The sequence below is a fragment of the Triturus cristatus genome, chromosome 3_2, assembly GCF_964204655.1.
Source record: "Triturus cristatus chromosome 3_2, aTriCri1.1, whole genome shotgun sequence".
Classification (NCBI taxonomy): Eukaryota; Metazoa; Chordata; class Amphibia; order Caudata; family Salamandridae; genus Triturus; species Triturus cristatus.
This window is the reverse complement of record NC_140584.1, coordinates 431,651,386-431,675,698: the sequence shown is the minus strand read 5'-3', so window position 1 is coordinate 431,675,698 and position 24,313 is coordinate 431,651,386. Positions and strand designations below refer to the sequence as shown.

The 24,313-nt window shown below is 47.7% G+C and overlaps 1 non-coding gene across 1 annotated transcript; it reads right to left on the bottom strand.

Moving 5' to 3' along the window:
• Positions 1-23,878: 23,878 nt before the first annotated feature.
• Positions 23,879-24,032, bottom strand: LOC146857491 (5.8S ribosomal RNA). The gene has a single exon (XR_014980520.1). It is a non-coding gene; the product is annotated as a 5.8S ribosomal RNA (ribosomal RNA).
• Between the last annotated feature and the right edge of the window lie 281 nt (positions 24,033-24,313).

Here is a 24,313-nt window from a genome sequence, read left to right as displayed (position 1 = left end):
TTGGCCTCATTTGGCTCCACTTGTCCATCGTCCCTAGTAACAGACACTGAACTGATCGATGGCCACCCTCTCTGACACTGTGGACCCCTTCACAAAGTGGCTGCAAAAGGTCCTGAAGTTCTGATGAACCACATAAAATACAAGTAATTAAAATAAGCATCAGCAAAGTGTGCTATGTGACAACAATGGTCGTGTTTCACAGCCATATGATTTGAAAGTGAATCAGGCATAACCAAATGAGGCAGGTATTGTAAGAACGTCTTACAATTGGCAAGTTTGAATAGGATTAGCTAATTCTGAAGTTCACATTTTGGGGACCTTAACAAACAAAGCCATTCAAAGTGACATAAGCTTTCTGAAAATCTTGCTCTTATGTAGTACACAAAACACAAATTAGAACCCTGATGGTTCATATGCATTGCGAATTAATTACAGATATACATAAAGTCACTAGCCCAAAATATGCTTCAAGAGAGCACATTGGAGATGAACTGTTTTGAGTGGCGAGTAAATGTAGTAAATGTTTTTTTCACAACTGAAAATATTCTTTATTGTTATTAAAGTCATTGTTGCAAATAGAAAGGAGGTACACAAATTCTCACAGCTGACCTTCAGTAGAATATAGTGATATGAAAGCATTGACAACAGAACATTATAATACTGAAGTTGTTTGTATCCTCTTGGTGTTATATGGTAATCCAACATGGAGAGGCCTTTTACGTGCATTAGGCTGTAGGTTTTCCTTCACAGGCAATATTTCAACTAGACAGCTCCAGTATGTTGCCATTGACTCTGAAAGAGTAGTCACATGCAACATACTATTTGTATGATCTTAAGTGACAATGTGCTAAGAAATCCTAATAAGCTCAACTGTGTCATGGGTTTGGTCTTAGCCTTGACTTGTAGCTGAAAATGGTTAGTTAAATTTAAGGATTGATTGAGGTATTATATTGCACATTCTAAACTAAATCACATTGAGGGACATATGTAAAGAATGGGAGAACAGCTTGCAGCCCCTTGTAAATGTGGTCGTAAGAGTACAGGAAACCATTTAGCAGGGACATCTTAAGGATTTGGGGGGCCCTCGGCCAAACGTATTTTGGGGGGCCCTGTTTGGAACAGTTTTGATTTTATGATCCAACTTCAGCTTTTTCATGCCCTCTTTGGTCAGGTCACTGACAGTGCACAGGCTCACTCGTCCAAATTCTAAATGTGTTTACATCTAATATTCAGGGTTAGTAACCTGTGTTTTTTAATATTGTAAGGAATGTATGACGTTACAACACATACATTTACAACGCATGCCTTTACAACACAGTTTTTTACAACGCAACATCCTTTACAATGCATACATTTACAGTGCATACCACTACAACGAATATTTTAAAACTACATTTACAACACATTCCAGTACATCACATTATACCTTTACAACGCATACCATTACATTGCATTTAAGGTAAGTGTTGGATAGTGTAGGGGTAAAAATGACTATTCTAACTCCAGGGGCTGCAACAGTAGGGTAAGTGTTGGATAGTGTAGGGGTAAAAATTACTATTCTAACTCCAGGGGGTGCAACAGTAGGGTAAGTGTTGGATAGTGTATGTGTAAAAATTACTATTCTAACTCCAGGGGGTGCAACAGTAGGGTAAGAGTTGGATAGTGTAGGGGTACTATGCGTTGTAATGGTATGCGTTGTAATGACATGCGATGTAATGCCTGCTTTGTAGTGACATGTAATGTAGTGTCATGCGTTGTAGTGACATGCAATGGAATGGGTGCATTGTAGTGACATGCGTTGTAAAGGATGTTGCGATGTAATGACTGCGTTGTAAATGTAGTACGATATAATGACTGCGTTGTAAAGGTTGTTTCCCACACAGAAGCAGCTCGCTAACATTACTGCAAATAATGTCACACCCACCAATTTCTCAAATTTTCAGGATTGCTATGAGTAGACAATATTGGAAATCTTGTCGGCTGGTAAAATGCCATTTATTTGGTGACACAAAAAGGGTTCTAATATGATAGGCTCTTGCACACAAAATAGTATTTTGAAACTGGCCACTTAATCAACCAGATGCGAATGGAAAATGATAAACAAATGGGAATTATGGCCCCCCTCATTCTAGGCCTAGGGTGAATATGGTTTAATGGCTTTGGACTCGTTGAATCTTCATCTTGATCATGGTAGAGTGTGCCAGTATGTCTGCAACAGACTCTCCCACATCCCACATTAAAAATATATTAAAAGAAAACAGTATTTAAAACCATCTGTTTAAGAATTATTCAAGGTCATCAGGGCAAACCTCTCTGCAAAACAGAGCTGGCTCTTTGAGGGGGGGGGAGCATAATTGCTCAAAGGCTGGGGCCCTGGGCCACAGCCCACTTTGCCCATCCCTTAAAACGTCTCTGCCAGTTAGGGCTTTGGAGAAAAAAAGTAAGTCATGGAACTTGCAGGCTGTTTTGGAGAGTGAAATGCTTTCGAAGAAGAGTAAGTTCGAAAAGTCTGTATAATAATCAAATATATGATTGGGCAAGTGAGATTGTGAGGAACTGTTTCATGTAACCCTGCTGAAAGATTACGTAAGGAATTACATGTAGTCATATTGCCAATTTACATAAAAGCAAATGTGAATGTGCCCTGCTCTTGCAAGCTTAAAGCCTCCCCGCCGTCACACTCGGCTATCTACACGTGTCCATGTTTACTCAGCCCACAGCATTTCAAAAGTCACACTTCTGGAAGAAAAGCTGTCACCTTGCGTGGGAGCTCTCTTTCACTTCATACATTTTAATCAAAACATTAATCGGGATACACCGGTTCAATTTGATCCTTTAACAGTGAAGAGTCAGGATAATTAGTGCTTAGTTTAATTAACTTTGTTAGGTCTTTGTATTGGAGAAAGGACACGTCGCAGAAACTTCTTAAATGACTTTCATCGAAAAACTAACCCCCTGTCAAAAGTCTTAATTATTCATTCTGTTGTTAGGAAATTAGTTAGACTCAATTATCTGATGATTAAAAGTGTCTGCCTAGAGCATTCAGTCAAAGTCATGCGCTAATGTCCACCTTTCTTTCCTGCTCTCATTTGGAAATTACAATAGTCTATCAAAAGAGTGCATTGTCATATTGATCTTGATAGCTCCCCCTAATGTGGCCAGACCTAATCATATGATTGCACTTAAAGATTGAAAAGATTCGAAAGAGTGCCAGTGGCAGAAACCATGTAAGTAAGTCTAGCTGATACAACGTGTGGGTTTAAATTCAATAGGACAAACACCATAAACATAAGCCAAAATGGCAGGGTTCATATAAACAAGCCAAAACAATGGAGACCCTAATGTTGGATCAGTGGCATCTAACCATATGGGGTGATCCAATAGGCCGAAGCATTGAAGTAATTTGCCAATATGGCTGAATCAAAAAGTGATTGAACACGGTGTGCAGATCATAGATCTGTTGTGCAGAAAATACAAACATAGATATCTCAGGATTGGGTTTATAGGATGGAGCCATAAGTGATTTCCACAGGAAAGAAAATTAGAGGTGGTTTAATGTAACTAAAACCATATCCACCATGTGAATGGAATGGCTCCATGTGTGCCCACGTGAAGGAAGTCCCAGTAGGCCAGAATGAATCTCTGTGTGGCTTGGTCAGGCTGTTTGTCTGTAGCAAGAGGGAGAGGCTGCATCTGCAGAGCTCCATGTGTCTGAGTGCTGCTGGTGCAGCCTGTCATAACACCCTTTGGTTCAGGAGGGAGAGTCAGGCACTCTCCATTGTGGAAAGAAAGATCATGGCATGATGTGTATGCCCCTCAATGACAACATCTTTACCATCCTCCTGACTTCCATCACACGTCGATCAGAGGCAGCAGAAAGATAATAGTGAGGGGAGATGAATGAAAGAGAAGGGCACAATAGGAATCAGGAGCGCAGTGATCGATAGTACAGTAGGTTCAGTGGGGCGGGACGGTTTGACTGGACTCACGCATTACAAACTAATGTATGGGAGACCCACTTTTCTTGGTTGCACCTTAACTGCGGCACTGAAAAAATTAACAATAATAATGTAGAGAGAAATCATTTCTGATCAGTTCTAAAGATGTAGTTGTTTGCACATTTGCAAGCACATATTATGGTTTTAACATAGAACAGGTACCCATGTTATGTAGCTTAGAAGGTTGAAGTACCTACTTGAACATTGACAGCACTGGATCTTGGTGTGCAACACGATGAAGGCATTTCTTAGCAAAAGCTTTACTGCAACATTTCCTAATCTATCGTCTATTAACCATGCTTGTTTTCATGTATTCAGATGATGATGGTAAACACCGACTCAAAGTGCTCAAATGTATCAGATAAAAAGCACAGAATAGCAAGGCAGCTGAGCCTCTGGGAAAAACAGACCAAATACTTCACTGAGAGGCACATTTCGGCTGCTGCTTTACATTTAGCCATATTCGTTTCACAGATACCTGAATCTCAGACCAGCATTCTGTTAGCTTTGTTCGTCCATTTTGGGTGCTCACCACCCAACCAAACAATATTGTATAAAAGGTAGGTCTGACTGATGCCACTGGGGCGCTGGGTCATTACAGTCTTGGCTATTTATTGATTCTCTTGGGCAGTGATGCTGTTTTACTATGAGAAACTGATAACCTCAAGTGTTTGATGGACCGGCAGGAAACAATATTAAAGACACACAGCATATCCATACCCGGTATAAGGTTCATTGCCACTGTTTCTACTTCGTATGCATCAGAAGGGTGCAACATAGCAAAACATGCCTAAACAGTGTTCAGGTATGAGTTTAGATGCAGTGGACACTTTATGTATATTTTGACAGGAGACTTTTTAAACAGATTGGCCACGTATATGATCAATGTGCAGTATAATCCTGATAGTTAATTGAATGATATGGAATCAAATAATATACAAAGTTCAAGATCTTTGTTAAGAGGAACAGGATGATCAATGGGTGTGTTGTAATCTGAAACTCTGTTTGAGTATGGATGAAAAGTTAAAGATAAATCAAAGGATATCAAAAAACGCTTGTGTCAGGATTGCTGCATTCTGCCATTAGGTGATGCCCACAAAGGCCCTGTGGGTTCATGACTTTAGAACGGTTTGTGTTAAAACAGTCACTAATACACAGCGGCGGCTCCTCCGCAATGGCGAAGGAGCATTGCCTCACTGGTTCAGAGCCAGCAGCTGAAAAATAAAAGTGTATTTTACTATTGTTTTATTTTTTAGCTGCGGGCCCTGAGCAAGTGCCGGTAGGGAGGGGTGGGGCAGGGCCATTGGAGGGAGGAGAAGGAGTGTTGTGCACTTCTAAGTGTGCATGTCTGTTTGGCTGGTAATCCGAGGCCAGCCAAACAGACATGAGCACTTAGGTTTCTGTAACCCGGCTATATTCTACTTCTGCAGCCGGGTTAGAGAAAGGCACAGACTCCCTGTGCCTGAGCGGAGCATAAAACCAGCCTGCTCAGGCCAATCCCCATGCTGCTCTAATAGTATGAACAGTCCATGGTCCCCCTCCTAAAGCATTATTAGGCCCTCGGAACCACAGCACAGTGTTTTTAATTAAAGGGGAGGGGGGCCAAGTGCCCCTCCTCTCCGAGCCTTATTATGCCCTGGGGGCCCGATCCCCAGGGCAACTGCTTCAAATAAAGGGGAGGGGGTGGCTCAGGCCCGCTCACCAAAACTTGTTAGGCCTTGGTGACCCCATCCTCAAGGACCACTGCTACAATTAAAGGGGAGGGGTACCATGTGGCCACCCTCATTGAACCTTATAGGCCCTGGGGACCACATTTCCCAGGACCACACTTAAAATAAAGGGTAGATGTCTGTGGACCCAGGGCCCTTTTTAAATTAAAGAGGGTGGGACAAAGCCCCCCCAGCCCTGTTGTGCCCCGGTGACCCCATCCCCTAGCCTGTTTATTTTAATTAAATGGAGAAGGGGGCCACATGCCCTCCCCCCCAGGTCTTGTTAGGCCCTGGAGACCCATCTATAGAGCTACTACTAGAATTAAAGGAGAGGAGAAATGAAAATAAAATGTCAATTGTTAATGGTTTCTTACTTATAACCACCCAATCCAAATCCAACTTTCATTTTCGTATAATTTTATTTCATTCATTGTTAAATGTCATATACTTTGTGCAATCATATCCAATGCGCACAATTCAATGGTCACAATCAATATTGGAAAATTACGTCCAAACCCTAATAAATGCAACAATTTCTCCTAAAACACATCCCAATTTACAATTGCAATTCAATTTCAAGTTTATCATGCATCTTCACTGTAAACTTTGCTAACTCAAAACATATCTAGTTGTTATAATATTTCCATATGTTTAATCAGGATTGAAATGTAACTGAGTAGAACTAGTTAAACCTGCACACAGCCAAAGTATTTCATACATATATGATTTGCATAGGGTTATCAAATATCCATTTTGCTCTAAATCTTCTAAATTCACGAAATGTAATCAACTCCACAGCTAAGGTACCTAAAAAGATTTTGCATACAGAAACGGAGCAGAAAAACTCTGTGTCTGTGAGCTCGAACTGCTGTTGTAGTTTCTCAAATCTAATCAAATCACCCTTCACCCAGAGGTCACCTATCCGAGAGATATCAATGAGGTCCCACTTGTCAAAACCCTTAGAGGAATGCAAGTTACCGAGCTGCTCTGAGTCCCATAAGGGGGTAGCCAGCGTCAGTCTACAGTCCCAGCCCAGACTTCTGTTTAGCGTATGCCAAACCTGAACAGAGTGATTGGTGGGCCCAGTTAAGAGGAGTTTCTTGGGATTCGCATACAGGGCTCTGTTATATCTCCCATCCGGCAGTAGCCACCTGTCCGTGGCAAAGCCCGGGTCATCCGGTGTACGATATGTACCTTGATTAATGGCGGCAAGGTGGGCTGCCCAATTATGTTTCTTAATGTCAGGGAGGCTTATACCCCCATCGTACCAGTTGAGGACTAACTTGTTGAGTGCTATTCTGGGACGCCCATCCCATAACAACTGCCTCTGTAAGCCTTCAATTTCTTTAAAATACCTCACAGGGACTGGGGCGGGATAGTTTTGTAGGGCATGGAGGAAGCGGGGCAGGGACATAATCTTAAAAAGGGCAGCTCGGCCGAGCATCGAGAGAGGGAGAGCCCTCCAGGTGGCCACATCACGCCGCAGGCATTGCAAAGGCGGGAGCAGATTCTTCTCGTAGCAGAGTTTGGGGACAGTGGTGACAAAAATCCCTAGGTAGCGGAACCCATCCTTCACCACTTGTATTGGACAATCTCTGAGAAGAGCCGGACAATCGCCACTCAGAGTGTAGAGGAGAGATTTGTCCCAATTGATAGAGTAGCCAGAAAATCTCCAGAAGGATGCGAAGATGTCTAAGACACATCTGAGAGACTTCTTGGGGGAGGCCAAGTAGAGGAGAATATCATCCGCGTGAAGCGAAATACGATCCTCCCACTCCGCCGACCACTGCAGACCGCGTATGGCCCGATCACGCCGGATCCAGGCTGTAAGAGGCTCCAATGAGAGGGCAAAGAGCAAGGGCAACAGAGGACACCCCTGTCTGGTACCCTGACTTACACCAAAGGAGTCAGATCATTTGTTGTTTACTATTACCTGAGCCAAGGGTGACGAATGAAGGAGTCTGACCCATGATGCAAATTTTGGCCCGAACCCCAGCTTGGAAAGGACTGCGAAAAGGTAAGATTTGGGAAAAAGGGGGTGGTGATGGACAGAGTTTCTGAATGATGCAGAATACTCTTACCAAGTCAAGAGATCATGGTTTTAATCCATCACCGTTTTTTAGCTCACTGCACCATCCCAGCTCAGAACCTGGCTACATGCAAATTAGTCTGTACCTGTCCCAGTGCATGATGGGAACAGGGCAAACCAAACTACCAAGCCAATTCTTATACTGGGAAGGAAACAAGCTTCCGGGGACCGGTTTCTGGCATCACAGCCTTCGTCGGCCCGGCTTGCCTGAATCCTGATGGTGCAATGAGCAAGGGACTCACGTCTGAGCATACCCTCCCACACTGAGTGTGGATAAAATCGATTTGGGAAAAAGGGGGTGGTGATGGACAGAGTTTGTGAATGATGCAGAATACTCTTACCAAGTCAAGAGATCATGGTTTTAATCCATCACCGTTTTTTAGCTCACTGCACCATCCCAGCTCAGAACCTGGCTACATGCAAATTAGTCTGTACCTGTCCCAGTGCATGATGGGAACAGGGCAAACCAAACTACCAGGCCAATTCTTATACTGGGAAGGAAACAAGCTTCCGGGGACCGGTTTCTGGCATCACAGCCTTCGTCGGCCCGGCTTGCCTGAATCCTGATGGTGCAATGAGCAAGGGACTCACGTCTGAGCATACCCTCCCACACTGAGTGTGGATAAAATCAATTTGGGAAAAAGGGGGTGCTGATGGACAGAGTTTCTGAATGATGCAGAATACTCTTACCAAGACAAGAGATCATGGTTTTAATCCATCACCGTTTTTTAGCTCACTGCACCATCCCAGCTCAGAACCTGGCTACATGCAAATTAGTCTGTACCTGTCCCAGTGCATGATGGGAACAGGGAAAACCAAACTACCAAGCCAATTCTTATACTGGGAAGGAAACAAGCCTCCGGGGACCGGTTTCTGGCATCACAGCCTTCGTCGGCCCGGCTTGCCTGAATCCTGATGGTGCAATGAGCAAGGGACTCACGTCTGAGCATACCCTCCCACACTGAGTGTGGATAAAATCAATTTGGGAAAAAGGGGGTGGTGATGGACAGAGTTTCTGAATGATGCAGAATACTCTTACCAAGTCAAGAGATCATGGTTTTAATCCATCACCGTTTTTTAGCTCACTGCACCATCCCAGCTCAGAACCTGGCTACATGCAAATTAGTCTGTACCTGTCCCAGTGCATGATGGGAACAGGGCAAACCAAACTACCAAGCCAATTCTTATACTGGGAAGGAAACAAGCTTCCGGGGACCGGTTTCTGGCATCACAGCCTTCGTCGGCCCGGCTTGCCTGAATCCTGATGGTGCAATGAGCAAGGGACTCACGTCTGAGCATACCCTCCCACACTGAGTGTGGATAAAATCGATTTGGGAAAAAGGGGATGGTGATGGACAGAGTTTCTGAATGATGCAGAATACTCTTACCAAGTCAAGAGATCATGGTTTTAATCCATCACCGTTTTTTTAGCTCACTGCACCATCCCAGCTCAGAACCTGGCTACATGCAAATTAGTCTGTACCTGTCCCAGTGCATGATGGGAACAGGGCAAACCAAACTACCAAGCCAATTCTTATACTGGGAAGGAAACAAGCTTCCGGGGACCGGTTTCTGGCATCACAGCATTCGTCGGCTTGGCTTGCCTGAATCCTGATGGTGCAATGAGCAAGGGACTCACGTCTGAGCATACCCTCCCACACTGAGTGTGGATAAAATCGATTTGGGAAAAAGGGGGTGGTGATGGACAGAGTTTCTGAATGATGCAGAACACTCTTACCAAGTCAAGAGATCATGGTTTTAATCCATCACCGTTTTTTAGCTCACTGCACCATCCCAGCTCAGAACCTGGCTACATGCAAATTAGTCTGTACCTGTCCCAGTGCATGATGGGAACAGGGCAAACCAAACTACCAAGCCAATTCTTATACTGGGAAGGAAACAAGCTTCCGGGGACCGGTTTCTGGCATCACAGCCTTCGTCGGCCCGGCTTGCCTGAATCCTGATGGTGCAATGAGCAAGGGACTCACGTCTGAGCATACCCTCCCACACTGAGTGTGGATAAAATCGATTTGGGAAAAAGGGGGTGGTGATGGACAGAGTTTCTGAATGATGCAGAATACTCTTACCAAGTCAAGAGATCATGGTTTTAATCCATCACCGTTTTTTAGCTCACTGCACCATCCCAGCTCAGAACCTGGCTACATGCAAATTAGTCTGTACCTGTCCCAGTGCATGATGGGAACAGGGCAAACCAAACTACCAAGCCAATTCTTATACTGGGAAGGAAACAAGCTTCCGGGGACCGGTTTCTGGCTTCACAGCCTTCGTCGGCCCGGCTTGCCTGAATCCTGATGGTGCAATGAGCAAGGGACTCACGTCTGAGCATACCCTCCCACACTGAGTGTGGATAAAATCGATATGGGAAAAAGGGGGTGGTGATGGACAGAGTTTCTGAATGATGCAGAATACTCTTACCAAGTCAAGAGATCATGGTTTTAATCCATCACCATTTTTTAGCTCACTGCACCATCCCAGCTCAGAACCTGGCTACATGCAAATTAGTCTGTACCTGTCCCAGTGCATGATGGGAACAGGGCAAACCAAACTACCAAGCCAATTCTTATACTGGGAAGGAAACAAGCTTCCGGGGACCGGTTTCTGGCATCACAGCCTTCATCGGCCCGGCTTGCCTGAATCCTGATGGTGCAATGAGCAAGGGACTCACATCTGAGCATACCCTCCCACACTGAGTGTGGATAAAATCGATTTGGGAAAAAGGGGGTGGTGATGGACAGAGTTTCTGAATGATGCAAAATACTCTTACCAAGTCAAGAGATCATGGTTTTAATCCATCACCGTTTTTTAGCTCACTGCACCATCCCAGCTCAGAACCTGGCTACATGCAAATTAGTCTGTACCTGTCCCAGAGCATGATGGGAACAGGACAAACCAAACTACCAAGCCAATTCTTATACTGGGAAGGAAACAAGCTTCTGGGGACCGGTTTCTGGCATCATAGCCTTCATCGGCCCGGCTTGCCTGAATCCTGATGGTGCAATGAGCAAGGGACTCACGTCTGAGCATACCCTCCCACACTGAGTGTGGATAAAATCGATTTGGGAAAAAGGGGGTGGTGATGGACAGAGTTTCTGAATGATGCAGAATACTCTTACCAAGTCAAGAGATCATGGTTTTAATCCATCACCGTTTTTTAGCTCACTGCACCATCCCAGCTCAGAACCTGGCTACATGCAAATTAGTCTGTACCTGTCCCAGTGCATGATGGGAACAGGGCAAACCAAACTACCAAGCCAATTCTTATACTGGGAAGGAAACAAGCTTCCGGGGACCGGTTTCTGGCATCACAGCCTTCGTCGGCCCGGCTTGCCTGAATCCTGATGGTGCAATGAGCAAGGGACTCTGTTGACTGGGTGTGAGTGTTTGATTGGTTCTGATGCTCCGTCCATCACCACCCCCTTTTGTACCGCCTTGTTCGCCATAAGTTGGCAGGGTATGCTCAGACGTGAGTCCCTTGCTCACTTTGCCACTGGATTCAAGCAAGCCTGGCTGAAGACGGCTGAAATGCCAGAAACCGGTCCTAGGAAGCTTGTTTCCGGTCCAGGGAAGGCATGGCTTGGCAGTTTGGGCTGGACTGTTCCCATGAGGCACAGGGTCAGACTGATTTGCATATGGCCATGTCTGAACTGGGGTGGCAGAGTGGGCTAAAGAACGGTGATGGATCAAACCCAGATCTGTTGACTGGGTGTGAGTGTTTGATTGGTTCTGATGCTCCGTCCATCACCACCCCCTTTTGTACCGCCTGCGAAAAGGTAAGGCCATTCAATAGTATCAAACGCGATAGAGGCGTCCAGTGACAAAATCACAGCAGCCTCCCGGATGGTAACTGCCCGTCCCAGTACTCCATGCACTCATCGCAAATTCAGGGCCATGTTGCGCTGGGGCATAAAGCCTGACTGGTCCGGGTGTACCAAGGCACTGATTACTCGCAACAGGCAAGTGGCCAAAAGTTTGGCAAGGATTTTCGGCTCTGCATTAAGCAGGGAGATGGGTCGGTAGGAGGCGTATCTATCTCTGGGTTTAATCTCTTTGGGGATGACCACTATCGACGCCAGACGTTGGTCAGGCAGCAGCACTCCAACTCTTCTACTCTCCTCAAACATAGCCCTCAGATGCAGGGCGAGTTCATCGGGACGTAATTTGTAAAGCTCGATAGGTAGCCCATTGGGGCCCAGCGCCTTTCCCGGTCGAAGGTTTCTGATCGCCTGCGCAATCTCATCGTTGGTGATATCACTATCCAAAAAGCTCCTCTCATCCTACGAGAGGACTGGGAGTTGGATATCTTGGAGGAGATCAGCAGTGTCAGTTTCAAGGAGGGACGATTGTGTCCGATATACCATGCTATAATGCTCAGCAAACTTGCCGACAATCTGAGTGGGGTCGTGACCTTAGCACCCGTGTCAACCGTCAGTTCAGGAACAAGTCTGTTGGCCCATTCTTTCCTGTGCAACCAGGCGAGCAGCTTCCCGGCTTTGTCACCCCACTCGTACACCCTACCATCTCGCTCTCTCTCTCCCAGGATTTGGCCTGATCCGTCGCAAGGACCTTATATTCATCTTTTTTTAGTTGCAAGAGATGCAGTGTTTCGGTGCGTCCACCTTTCCAAGGTCTTCTTCCAGTCTAAGGATCTCACCCTCGACTGTCTCAAGCTCTTTGAATTTTTCTTTCTTGACCCCCGCTATTAGCGAGAGGGCTGTCCCCTCTAATAACTGCAGAGTATTTCGAGGGAGTCAATCGAGCCAAGGTTCTCCTGAAAATAACAGTCAATGGCTTTCAAAAGGTCTTTTCGAACAGTGGGCTTCGTAAGTACCAGGAATTAATGGGCACCTCCGAGTAACCCACCGGTCCCCACGACCAGCTTGGCCCACACGGGGGAGTGGTCAGAGATGCCACGCGCAAGGTGACAGACCTCGTGGAGGTGCACGAGTTGGGAGACAGGCAGGAGTAAATAATCAATGAGTGAGGCGCTACGGTGTGCACCCGAGAAAAAGGTGTATTGCATGTCCCCGGGGTGGAAAGCCCTCCAGGCGTCCGATAGGCCGAATGCCTCCAGGAAGTCAGGGACCCAGCGACTCGATTGGCTCACCTCATGGGGGGGATTGCGGTCCAGCGCACCGGATGCCACAGCATTAAAGTCGCCTCCCACCAGCAGTAGGCCCTCCGGGAGGGAGAGCAGTTGAGTACCTAGGTCTATGAATGTTTGGCTTTGCAGCCCAGGTGGGACATATACTGATACTAGGGTTAGCGTATTCCCCTCCCACTGGCCCGTGATTGCAACATACCTCCCTCGCCCATCGGAGTGTGAAGATTGAACTGAGAAGGGGAAGGAGTTTTGAATCATTGTTCCCACGCTCCTAGACCCAGTAATGAAGCCGGAATGAGAGATGAGCCTATACCCCCACCTATTTAGGGCTTTACATGTGTTACCTGCAAGATGTGATTCCTGAAGGAAGACCACATCCGGGGAGTGGCACTTCAGGTGCTGCAGGGCAAGGGTATGTTTCACCTTGTCCCCGAGCCCATTCACGTTCCAACTTAGTAGGGTAAAACTTTTATCCCAGTGCGTTCCCATAACAGTGAACCTTGTAGGAGTCCTCCTTCCTGAGTCATATTAATTAGTGATGCCGATTGAACAACAACAAACAAACAAATCCCCCCAAGCCCCAACCCCAGGCTCCCCTCCCTGCCCCCCTGCACTCTGGGCATAAACCAGCCCATGGAACGAACTGTGCAGAGTGCCTGTTGCCCCAAAGAAGATACCAACAGTAGTTAAATGTGGGGAAAGAAGCTCCGAACCCCCGTACCTCCACCCACACCCTAAAAAGGGAGAAAAAGAAATTGTTCCCCGAGTGGGGCAAACACCAATATTTTAACAAACAGGAGAAATAAGTCTCTCGACCCAGTGTGCACAGTTCTGCACGAAAGCAGTGCTGGGAGGTTTTCGACTTCATCAATCAATGTGGACAAAAACCTAGGTTAGGGTCAGTCAAAGTGAGAACAGACGTTATCTGTGAGACCAGGCTGGACGAGAGTCAGCGTGGGCTATGCTCCCCGGCATCTCTCCAGCCCTCTAGCCAATCCGCCACGGCCTCTGGATGATCAAAAAACCAGGGGCCTCATTTATGAAAAGTGACGCATCACTGCGTGAAAACAGTGATGCGCCACTTTTCACTGCGCCCTCCCTGCGACTCCAGTGATGCGTCATATTTACAGTATGACGCATCATGTCGCAAGGAGTCACAGATACGTCAGTATTTCTGACGTATCTGTAGGCGCAAAAGTGACGCATCGCTGGAGTGTGTCACAAAAGTGACGCAACTCCAGCAATGTGTCCTTTCACATGGGGCAAGCCCCATGTGAAAGGGCCTGCGTCAGTCTTACGCCTGCCTTGAGGCAGGCGCAAGAAATTGACGCATTTGCACCCTAGAAGTGGCGCAGTGAAATCTCGTAGATTTCACTGCGTCACTTCTACGACCCTTTGTTGCGTCAAAACGCCCCCCTTGCATACATTATACCTGGCGCAGGTATAATGTGGCGCAGGGGTTTACAAAGTGACGCATCTACCTAGATGCGTCACTTTGTAAATATGGCGCAACATGGCACATGTTTTACGCCACTGGTGCGTCACAAAAAGTGACGCACCGGCGGCGCAAAAGTGACGCAGGGGCTCATAAATGAGCTCCCAGGTCTTTCCATGTGCCTCGACCCGTAGGCGGGCGGAAAAGAGCATAGCGTACTTCATCCCTTTGTCTCACAGATTCTTTTTGACAGCTAGGAAGGACCGTCTCTGCCTCTGCATGGCCTGCGTGAAATCTGGGCAGAAAGAGACAGTGGAATTTTCATATTTGAGCGGTGGGGAGCTTCTGGCATTTTGTAGTATCACATTCCGGTCTCTGAAGATTAGCAGTCTGGCCAAAATAGGACGGGGAGGGGCCCCGGGTTTTGGGCACCCCCTGAGACTCTGTGGACCCTCTCAACCACAAAGAATTTTGAGAGGCCCTTAGGGCTAAGGTGGTTGAGTATGAGGTCCTCAACAAACAGGTCTGGAGCCTGCCCCTCCGACCTCTCCGGTACACCAACGATGCTGACGTTGTTGCGCAAGGAGCGCCCTTTGTAGGCAAATTTCCTGAAGGTTTGGAGGACTTGAACCTCATTCTGGAGCTGTGAGACATCACCCACAGGGCTTTTGGTGGTAACTTCAAGTTGCTTGACCTTTTAGTGCATTCTGGTAATGTCTGCCCTCATCAATGTCATTTCTACCGTAATGGCGTCGGTGCGTTGCTCCATTGACGTCCGCACCCCTACGATGGCCTCCATCATGTCCTTTAAGGTCAGTTTGGGATTTTCGCCCTCCGATCCACTTGCAGACCCCTCCCGGTTGGGCGCTCCAGGACCGAAGCCTTGGGGCAGGTGTAATTGTCCAGCTTGCTCTGCTGTGTAGCCCTAGGGCCTTTGCTGCCCGACATCGCGCCTCTCGTGAGTAGGGTTGGACCTCCCTAAGCCACCCTCTGTGCCAGGGGTCCTGCCAACTAATGCACAAAAAGTCCAGTCAATTTCAAATGCGGTGGGGCCCACACAGGCAGCTAAGTTATTCACCACCCCATTTTAGGTGGCACTGCTGACTGGGGTTGAGACTCCCCCTCCGTTTCCGCAGCGACTGGTAACACCACCGGCGAGCTGACGGCACCCAGAGGGGCACCGGCGAGCCGCAGGCGCCTGCCCTCTAAAAACCCACAGTTCCCTGACTTCAACACAGTCTCTTCGGAGGGGGGAGGACAACCACACCGCAGCAGGGAGGCATGAGTATGTTATGTTATGTTAAAAGTGACTTGTTAAGCCCACGTACACCAGGCGGTTTCTTGGCGCTGAAGAGAGGACAGTTGCAGTCGCAAAATAGTAAGTTTAGTTATATGCCTGGGAGAATAGCCAAGTTTTAAGTGATTTCCTGAATTGAAGCCCATCTATCAGAACCTATTAAATTCAGGTCCAAATTCCTGTAACCTCCTGCCTAATATGGGGGTTCCCTCCACTGTTTATGATCACCCCCCTCTATGGGATACCCTGTCCTAATCAACACTGACCCAACCTCACCCCCTGCCTCCTTCACTCTAGGAATCCCCCCAAACTCTATAGCACAGATGCTAACAGAATTTAACTCAAACTTAATTCCATGGCTTCAGAATTAACCCACCTTAGAGGAGATCTCTCCTATCTTAACCCCCAAAACCCCCAAGCTCCCATGAACTTTTTTGGCACTTCTCCGGCTAGTTCTCTCAACTTCTCTCAACATTCCCAGTGGCCGACCATCCCCCTTTGTAGAAAGGTTCACAGGCCTTATTGTGCTGTCTGCCCTTTGTCTAATGGTGACCTTAATACCCTCAACAATTCATATCTCCCTAAGTCTCAGTCTACTGATTCTCTCCCCTACTCCAGCATCCCAGTTATAGTGGGTGTCAATCGTTTCCCTTCTACTTTCATCTCGCCTAGACCCCCTACTCAACTCACCACCACCCCCCTCAAATCAGCCAATGTTAACTCTTATCCTCTTTCGTGTATGCCTGTCAACTGCAGATCTGCCAATTTCATTTTTCATTATTGAAAGGCTATCTTTCCTATAGGGCAGAATGGGAGTTTATTTATAACATCTTATAAATATAACTTCCCATTGGGACAAGATGGGAAGGCAAAGTTTAGTATGCCTAAACTCAGAATATAAAGGTGCATCTTTTAGCAAGGAAGATTTTTACATTCTGTGTTTGAAAATACCACTTTTAGAAAGTAGTTTTTTTCTTGCTTAGCCATCTTGTGTGCCTCTGCTAGATTTGTGTATTGACTGTCTGGCTTTGGAGTGACAGGGGCTGGGCATGTGCATTCTGTTCAGCCAGCCACTTGGCGGGGTGAGGTGTGTCCTGCCTTTCCAGGGTGAGTCAGGGCTGGGCTGAATAGACCTGAGCTGCATTCAGAGTAGGGGGAGGAGATTTCTTTCACACCTGAATGGGCCTGGCCAGTCTTACATAATGCTGTCTCCACCTCCTGCCAGGAAGCTGCACTAGAGAGGACGGAACTGGTTTTGGCAGGGTAAAGAGCCTCTCTGCTCTTTACCAAGGAGAGGATAAAGACTTTGCAGTGTGCAGCGTCTCCGGCTTGAGGAAGACCTCCAAGGACTTGAAGTAGAACTTCCCTCCTGTTTTTAAGCCTCAGGGATACAAAGACTTCACCACCAGCTCCCCTGAACCTCCTTGCTGGGAGTTCTGACCTGCCAAGAGCTCCCTGTGACTGTGTTGGGACTCTGGGGGTTGTTCCTGCAGTTGGGAGCTGGAAAAGTAACTCAACTACGAGAAGCGCGATGCATCCGCAGATGTTTCTGACACATCGCCAATGAAACCGATGCAGCGCCTGCCTGCAGCTGGAGAAAACACTGCACGCCACATCTAGTGCACCGATCTACGAAGTCTGAGATCACTGCACCAATTCGGACACAGGTCCTGCTGTGAGGCAGCAAGAACCAATGCATCGTGGGACCACGGCTGGAGAAACCAAAGCAGCACCGTTACCATCTCCGCATCGAGAACCGACCCATCCCCGATCCTCACGCATCACACTGGGGCACCAAGTCTACAAGAATGCCGGGGCCACAGTAAGAAAGCGACACATCACCTCATCGCACAGTAAGAAACCGACGCATCACCTCCCCTTCAGTAAGGAATCGACGCATCACCTCCCCAGCATGGCAGTAAGGAATCAACGCATCACCTCCCCTGGAGTAAGGAACCAATGCATCACCTTCCCTGCTACTGTTTTTGTATGTGACTGTGAGGAATCCAAGGTACTTTGTGTTGAAAGGGTTGCAACTATAGTTTGCTATGGACAGAATTGTTTCTACCTTTTAAAAGTCATATTTTGATTTCTGGATTGCTGATCTTTGCCTTTTTGGTCTTGTTTGGTTTAGACAAAGATTACTTATTTTTATAAACTGGTGTGGTGTCCATTTGTAGTGCTTTCACTGTAGTACTGTATGGGTGCACAAATGCTCTACACACTGCCTCTGACATAAGTCTGTCTGCTTGTGCCAAGCTACCAAAGGGGTGAGTAGGAGTTATTTTAGAAGTGTATCCCCCTTACCTTGACTAGGAAGGAGGGTCCCTACTTGGACAAAGGTGCAAACCGTTGACAACTAGAGACTCCCATTTCTGACAGTAACCAGTTCATGTTTTGTGTCTTTGTAATTGCAATGTATAATCCTAAATTATGGTGAAGTCAATCAGGGAATTGTAAGCGTGCTACTCACCCGTGAGTGTCTCAAGGCGCTGAAGGGAAAAGTCAGAGTTCAGCCAAGGCATGCCATTTCAGTCTTACTGTACTTGTTAGGTGGTCATAGGAAGATATAAGCGCAAATGGACACTAGGGGAAAATTTTGCTACCAGAGCGGATCACCCAATTAGCACTGTGAGCACTTCCTTATCTGTGAATTAAAGCGAGACTATAAGCAGCAGTCATCTTGAGTTGGTCTGAGCAACAAGGCAGGTCTCCAGTCACAACAACGTTTGACCCTTCAGATAGGGCACGTTCTTCTGAGCGAGATTGCACAATTCCTCGTGTGCAGTGACCACATGGAGGCCCTCCCCTATTGGGCTGTGTTGCGGATTGGTGAAACGGTGTGGGCTGAGCACACCTTCCCGGACCACTTAATGGATTGGCTCACCCTGGTGTTCCTTGAACACGACAACGACATACTATTGGAACACATTGCACATGAAGCTGCACGGGCATTCATGGACGAGTAACTACGTTCCTGCAGCCACATCCGATTGGCACCCACAGCACATGTCCCAACAACTTGTTGCATCGTGGGAAATGCTCACATATCCCACCACCACATTGAAAATGTCTGCCTTCGTCCAGGCTCTGGATGCATGTGCATGCTACAACATCTGTGTACACACACCTGTGCAAGGTAATGCAGGTCCATGCTCGGTGCAACCCAGCGTTGTTTGGCAAAGTTGCCAAACCGGACACACTGCTGGGGGAGAGCACACACATGGCAATGTAGCACGACATGTGAACCTGTCGGACCCTCACACCTGATCACCGTCAGCAGAGCAGACAATCTGCGGTCTCCGGAGGCAGACCAACATGCAGATCTCATGGGCAGTGAGTCGTGCCCCCTCACACGGGGCAATGGTCCCCACACGGGGCAATGGTCAGATGCCAAACAAAATATGACTCATCCAGCAAGGCAAGGTGGACTGAGAGCGTTGCCATCCGTGATGAATGTTGCCCATTTTAGCCCCAACATTTCCGTAACCTTGACATGTACCCATGCTGCGTGTAAGTGTCTCAAGCATGTCCCTGCCTGTGGTGGCCGTTGCCTCGTCTGTACCTACACGCACATGCCAATAAAGTAAATGCAACTCCACTGGTGTCTAACTGTGAGGTGTGTTGTTGGGATTGTCCACTCGTGTGCCACAATGAGCATCATCCCTACACAGGGAGGCACTGACTGACGCATGTGCAATGGGGGTGTATCCCTTTGGAACGCTCCACCTCTGTGAGCCAGACAGTGTTTTTGGATTGGTGCTGGATGTCATGTGCCCTTACGTGACCACAGCAATGTGAGTATGGTGTCCAACCTCTGACCATGTTGAGCAATGTCAAATATCACAACAGGATGTGTCCACACAGCTGTGTGGGAGTAGGTATGCAACGTGAACTTCTGGTGTCACATGTGGTGTAGGACACCAGTCCTGGCCTGCTTTCGTGTGGGTCAGTCCTACGCAAAGCCCTATTCAGTACATGGACGTGTGCCTATGTTGAGGGTTGTGAGATTGTTATTGATGTGCAATGGGAACACAGCTAGTACTCACCTCCTCAGTCAGCCAATTGGCCATGTGTCTCAGGGATACACATGTGCATGGATGTCAGTTACCAGGGTGTACCTTCATGTGCAAACATTGTTCCTACATCCAGCCACAACTCCATACGTGAGTGAACATAGTGATGACACATCTGTGTGATTTAAAATGTTTTATTCACATTCAGGTTATTGACAGAGCTGGGGATGTACATGGCCATCAAAGCCCACATCATATGGAAGCCCAGTGGTGGGCCAACCAGAGTCCTTTGGGGATTGCACAGTTATTGGGAAGAGGGAGAGTGCAGTCTGCAGCAGGATAGCTGTGTAATTGGCCTGTGGTGACGAAGTGGCAGTTTGTGTCGTGGTCCGGGTGAAAGCCGCAGAGTGGTCCAGGGGTCACTAGGAGGGGTTTCCAGGGCCATGATGCATAGGTCATAACCAGGCAGGGACAGGCCTTACGGCGGTGATGGCTGCTACTGCCTCCTTCCTCACACAGTAGTTCACAGCCCCTTCTTACTCCCCTGATACTGGTTCTGTGTCCAGTGTGTCTGGTGTGTGTGGCTGCATTACTGTGTGCCACTGGCACATCAGACTGCGAAGGTGATGGTGCAGCATCACTGTATGCCACGGACACATCAGGGGTCGGTGCTGTGTGTGTCGATGTTCCCGCTGCAGTCATCTGTGGCTGAGCATGGTGCAGACAGCGGGTGTCCGATAGGGACTGTACGTGGTCCCTGATGGGATTCAGACACCCACGTATGGCATAGTTTGGCTGCCATGAACTCGAACCCTGTCTGCAGCTGTTCAGCTAACTCCACCTGGGAAGACCACACATGTATATTCTCCATGTGTTGTTCGTGGGGGTCAGCCGTGGTGGTGTGTGTTTCCTGCTGTGTGGTCTGTGCAGGTGGTGGGGTCACTTCGAGGCAGCTAGCCTGCCCTGCTCCTGGGGGTGGGGTGCAGAGGCTGTCCAGTATCCCTTGGAGAGTATCTTGACATATGTGCAGGTTGTCCTCTACATCATCAATGATGGGGTTTGTGTTCTGCTCTGCAGTAGGTGTTGATTGTCCCTCTGAAATGTTAAGGGGAGATGCAGGTTAACAGAGTTTCACATGAATGTTTTTGATTTTCAGATGTTTACATTCAGACTGCATGCCAATGTACATTGTGACTATTTGGGAGGAGCTGGCTATTTGATGTCAGTCAGTGTGTCTTCCGAATACATGACGGATGTGTGGTAGTACCCGTTCATTATCATCACACTGTGTCAGGCAATGAAAGATGTTAGTGTGCAGTTACTACGCACAAGTGGAACATGTTGTTACCTCTGTCCTGTGGTGCTGGTGTTGCACATTGTACCACATTGCCGTCGTTGCTGATGTCCTGTGATTGCTATGTGTGTGTGCTGCTCTGATTTCGTATGGCCTTCTCCCTTTGAGGCGGAGTGCCTTAGAATTGTGTGCTTATCGGGGCCTGGTTTGCTTTTCACTTGGCTTATATGTGCTCCGGACAGATTTTGTGGCCTGGTGCATTGTTAGTCTGCTGTGTGTTTCATAGGGCATGGGTTGTGGGTGCACGTGGACATGTCAGAGTGTGACCTGCTCCTTTACAGATGTGATCCACATTGGGCTACCTCCATGTCGATTCGTGGGCCATGTCATTTTTTTTGTTCGCTGCCATGGTATCGGACATTACGTGTTACTTGCATAGTCAGTGTAGGTCACAGAGCCACTGCTTTGCTGGATTCAGCACATGTGCATGGGTCGGTTGTGCAGTTGGTGATGGGGGGGCCCTCTGTGCACATTGTAGGTGGGTGGTACTTGGAATTTCTATGTGTACTGCAGTGTGACAAGCCAATCAGGGCCATGTTCCACGGTCATTGTGGGTGTGCAGTGTACTACGCATACTTGTGCATGTGTGCCATTGTGCCCATCTCCCCCCGTCTCCCCCATCCCTGGTCGTTACTCACCCTGTTGCTGTTGTGTCAGGTCGTATTGTGCTGTGTTCAGGCCCCCCAATCCTGCCACCGTCTCCTCACTGCAGACTGTGGCCACCATTTGCTCCAGCTCATCCAGCTCCTTCTGTGTCGCAGGAGGTCCACCGCCAGTCGCTGTTGCTGCCCTGTTGGCGGCAAGTTTATGTTTGGTCTGCCTTTTCAGATCATGCCAGCGCCTCTTGACGTTCTCCAGTGACCTCCTCGACACTCCAACTGTATTGACGTTGGTGACGATGGCCTGCCATATTTCTGTTTGGGTTGCCAGTGCCGCAGTGGAGGTGCCGAACAGTTGTTGATGGTGTTGGGTCACCTCCGTGATGATGATCCGGTTTTCCTGCGGACTGAACCCTGTCTTCCTCTTGTCCTTGCTCTTCCCCGGACGCAGGGTTCCTGGCTGGTCGTCCGTGGGGCTTGTGGGGTTTAGCTTGTCCTCTGCACTGGGTCCGGGTGCATCCATGTTGCTACGCTGTTTGAATTGTTTTGGTGCTTTTTTTCCCTTGCTTTTATAGTGCATTGTTCTGCCAGACGCGTGGGATTTGCAGGCCTGTGGCTGGTCTTCGCTGATTTCTGTACCGCGATTGGCCTCATCGCATGTTTTTTCACGTTTCGCATTTTTGCAGCGTGGCGTTGGTTTTGACGCTGTCATTGTCCGTGTTATCTGATTGCTATCGCATGCTACCACCTTGTTGTGAATCCCATGTTGTCATGGGGTTATTTTCCCGCGATGTGCTGCGATATTGAAAGTTGCGTTACGCTACTCTTGCGGTAGTTATCACACGTTCTTGTGAATATACCCCTCTGTGGTGCTATTTGCGCTGATTTTGCAGTGTGGAATAAGCTCCAGGTGCTAAAAAATGGTGGGAAGTGCCAATTTCGCTTGCTCACAGAACTCTGTGCAATTTTATGTAACTCTGTGTAATTTCATGGTGTACAACTCCACGAGTTCCGTCCACTTCTAAAACAAAATCTGTCCCTGTCTGGGCACAAAGCTTCTTTGAAAAAAAAATATGAACACATTTTCCTGATGCACAGGATTTTCAGGAACTGTCATTCAGGACTCCAATAAGCCAACTAAAATATTTTACTAGGAAATCAATGTAGTGGCACTCTGTTATTCGAATGTCTTGATAGCTTCTATGGGATCCAGCTGATTTACGATTTTCAATTGTATTAGTTTTACATTCAGAAAGGACTTGTGCCAAGATTTTTCTTTGCATGGAAATTTGCCTTTCAAAACCCCCGTTCACGTTTCTTTAGAGGCACCCAAATATATCATGCAGAAAATAAATATTTTTACTTATAATGGTTCATTGATTCTCTTTCAGAGCTGCATGTAACCCTCATTGGTTTTTAGGCAATATATTTGGAAAATTCTACTGTAAAATGTAACATTTGTGGTTGGTACTGCAATTGTCACACTCCATTAGGTTCTCAGTCCAATCCTGACATGAGAGGGCAAAATAAGAGTAGCTTGTTAAAAAAAAGGAAGTTAGTTATTTCTGATTGGGTTGCTTTCATTTACTTACATAATGACCAGTGTATTCATATAATTCCGCAGCTTGAGCACCTGGAGGCCAGCAGTCCATTAAACAGAGCACAGCATCCCAACACCGCTGTCTTTTTGTGTAGTCATTTGTTCAGCTAATGGTAAAGTTCGGTATGCCTAGCAGTGCGTAGCGCCACGAGTGAATGGGTAATTCCAACTAAAATAGGCTGTATCTGAATTATTCATGTTACTCATTAATTGTTGAGAAAGGTGTACTAGATGGGCTATATGGAACCTACCCTGCTAGTACAAGTTTATCTTTGCATTCGTCAAAGGCGGTGCTCCGACAAAAACAATGGGGCGTATTTACAAGCCCCTATCACCTTTTAGTGACGTTGTGATGGCGATAGTAGCTTTGCGTTATTTACAAGGCAAGGTTAAGCCACTTAATGTGGCTTAACGCTGCCTTGTAACTAAAGCCCCCTTTCACACTACACTTAGAGTCAAAGGGGCGGGCAATGGGTGTTGTGGTGGGTGGTCTACCACAACACCCATTGATTTTAACACTGTCCCCCCAGGACCCGGTGAGGAACCCTGCCACAGGCAATAGGGGGTCTGACCTTGGTGGAGGACGAAGGGCAGTGGAGTTAACCCTGCAACGGCCCCAGCCGCATCCCAGGGAAGCCCCGGGGTGTTTGACAATCGAGCGACCCTCAGACAGGCATAGCCCCTGGAGGAACCCAGGGCCGCAAGGTGCGTTCGAAATGTCGATGATCAATGTGTCCTGCAAATCACACTAATTCTCTCAGCTAGCTGCATTCTTCATCGACGCGTGAGCCGAGTGATCCAGTGCCAGGAGTCACAGGCAACTTTTCGAAAACGTTCGCTCACCTGCGGGTGCAGGAGAGGCAGGAGGAAGGCGACACCATCCATCCACCGCCCGCCCGGCAAGTCGGCCCTGGCACCCCATTCAAGGCTTCCCCTCTGCACTGTTGGGAGGAAAAAACGTTACCAGGTGCTTGGCCCACGAGTCCTCCTCTACCCACATGCGGGCAAGAAAGGGGGCTCTAGGAGCAACGGTAGCAGGCAGCAGCCCCACCACCACCAGTCCCTCCCAGGGTAACCGGCCGGGAGGGACCGCG